Below are 3,216 nucleotides of genomic sequence, written 5' to 3'. Positions count from 1 at the left end.
CCCCTCTTTGCCTATGCCACCGTTTTCTCTCTCCCAGGTCACAATCATGGATGTATGGCCTGCCAGATTGTCCCCATGGGTCTTTAGAGATGTCTCTGTCATTCTGCTGCCCATATTCTTGGACTTCAAAGTCCTTTGGCTTCAACACTGCTGTGTTTGAGGGACAAGGGAACTTCAGGTCCCCCTACTTCTCTGCCGTGTCAGATCTCCTCTCCAAAATTAAAAAAAAAAAAGTATAACTCAAATGCAAAAATGCAAAACTGACTGGTATAATGGCCACAACAATGAAAGAAGCAGAAGAATGAATAAATTATATAAAAGATAAAATTATGAAAAATAATGAAATGAAAAGCAGAGAGAAAGAAAAATATCAAATCATAATGTAGACTTAGGTAACTCAGCAAGTCCATAAAAATGTAATAACATTTGTATCATAGGAGTCCCAGAGGAAGAGAGAAAAAAAGGAGCAGAAGGTTTATTTGATCAAATGAGAGTGAAAATGTTCCTAATCTGGGGAAGGAAACAGACAACCAAATCCAAGAGGCACTGGAGAAAACTCCCATCAAAATCAACAACACGTGAACAAGAAGGCATATGATAATAAAACTTGCAAAATATGGAAATAAGGAAAATTCCTAAAAGCAACAGGGAAAAGGAATCCTTCACTTACAAGTGAAGATGAAGTTAGCAGCAGGCCTCACAAAAGAAACTTGGCAGGTCAGAAGGGAGTGTCATGATATATTCAACATGCTGAATGGGGAAATATGCAACAAAGAATACTTTATCTAGCAAGGCTGTCACTCAGAATAGAAGGGAGATAAAGAGTTTCTTAGACAACTAGAAATTAAAGGAATTCATAACCACTAAACCAGTCCTGCAAGAAATATTAATGGGGGGGGCGGTATTGGAGTGGGAGAGAAATACCAAACTTGACAAAGGCAAATGGGAACAGATAAAATCTACAGAAACAGTGACTCAACTGCTAATAAATTGGCACTAAATTTGTGTCTATCAATAATCACTCTGAATGTAAATGGATTAAATGCTCCAGTAGAAAGACTAGGTACCATAATGGGGAAAAAAGACCCATCTATATATTATCTGCAAGAGACTCATTTTAGACATAAGGACAACTTGAAAATTGAAAATTGAAAATGAGGGGATGGAGAGCAATTTATCATGCTAATGAGTCTCAAAAAAAAAAAAGCCAGAGCATCCATATTTATATCAGACATATTATATTTTTTAACCCAAAGACTATAACAAGAGATGAAGAAGGGCATTAAATCATAATTAAGGGGTATATCCATCAAGAAGATCTAACAATTATAAATATTTATGCCCCCAACTTGGACCACTCCAATATATAAACCAATTAATTACAAACATAAAGGACCTCAATGATAATCATACAATAATAGTTGGGGACTTGAACATCCCACTTACAGCAATATACAGAACATCTAAACAAAATCCACAAGGAGACAATGGCTTCAAATAACACACTGGACCAGATGTACTTAACAGGTATATTCAGACCATTTCATCCTAAAGCAGGAAAATGCATTCTTTTCAAGTGCTCATGGGGCATTCTCCAGAAGAGATCCCATACTCTGTCACAAATCATACCTCAACAAGTACAAAAAAATTAAAAACTGAGATCACACATTTCACATTTTCGTAACACAATGCTGTGAAACTTGAAGTCAAGCATAGGAAAAAAATGGAAAAATGAAATATACATAGATGTAAAAAAAGGAACATCCTACTGAAGACTGAATGAGCTAACCAAGAAATTAAAGAAAACAAATACATGGAAACAAAAGGGAAATGAAAACACAAAAGTCCAAAACCTTTAGGATGCTGCGTAAGAGGGAAGTATATAACAATACAGGTCTACCTCAGGAAGCAAAAAAACAATTTCAAATATATAACTTAAACTTACACCTAATGGAGGTAGAAAAAGAACAGCTAATGGAGCGTGAAGCCAGCAAGAAAAGGAAAATAATAAAGATTAGAGCAAAAATAAATGGGATGGAAACAAAAAAAATCAGAATAATAGATGAATGAAACATGGAGCTGGTTCTTTGAAAGAATTAATAAAACCGATAAACTCCTAGCAGACTTATCAGAAAAAAAAAAGAGAGAAAGGACCCAAATAAATAAATTAATTAATGAAAGAGGAGAGATCACAACGAACACCACAGAAAGAAAAACAATTATAAGAGAATATTATGAAAAACTATATGCCAACAAATTGGGCAATCTAGAAGAAATGAGTAAATTCCTGGACACATATATATTCCCAAAACTGCAACAGAAATAAATAGATTTGAACAGAACCATAACCAGCAAAGAAATTGCATCAGTAATCAAAAGTCTCCCCCCCAAAAAAAACAAAAGTCCAGGGCTAGATTGCAAATCCAAGGGAATTCTACCAGAAATTGCTTCCCTTTTTTTTTATTTAAATTTTAGTTAGTTAATATACAGTGCAATATTGGTTTCAGGAGTAGAATTCAGTGATTCATCACTCACATCCAACATCCAGTGCTCATTACAACAAGTACCAGCCTTAATACCCATCACCCATATAGTCTATCTCCCATTCATGTCCCTCAGTGAATCCATAGTTTGTTCTCTATCATTAAGACTATCCTGTAGCTTTTTCCTCCTCTCTTCTCTCCCCCCGTTTCCATATGTTCATCTGTTTTGTTTCTTAAATTCCACACATGAGTGAAATCAGATGGTATTTTTCTTTCTTTGATTGACTTATTTCCCTTAGCATAATGCATTCTAGCTCCACATGTCGTTGCAAATGAAAAGATTTCATTCTTTTTGATGAATGAGTAATATTCCATTAGATAGACAAGATAAGATAGATAGATACATAGATACATAGATACCATATATTCTTTATCCATTCATCAGTTGATGGTCATTTGGGCTGTCTCTAGAGTTTGGTTATTATTGATAATTCTACTATAAACATCAGGGTGCATGTATCCCTTCAAATCTGTATTTTTGTACCATTTGGGTAAATGCAGAATAAAGCAATTGCTTTATTCATAGGGTAGTTCCATTCTTAGTTTCTTGAGGAACCTCCAGAGTGGCTGCACAAGTTTGCATTCCCACCAGCAGTGCAAGAGAGTTCCCCTTTCTCCACAGCCTCATCAACACCTGTTGTTTCTTGTGTTGCTAATTTTAGCCATTCTGACA

This window comes from Suricata suricatta, chromosome 6 (genome assembly GCF_006229205.1).
Source record: "Suricata suricatta isolate VVHF042 chromosome 6, meerkat_22Aug2017_6uvM2_HiC, whole genome shotgun sequence".
NCBI lineage: Eukaryota > Metazoa > Chordata > Mammalia > Carnivora > Herpestidae > Suricata > Suricata suricatta.
This window is presented reverse-complemented; position numbering follows the sequence as displayed.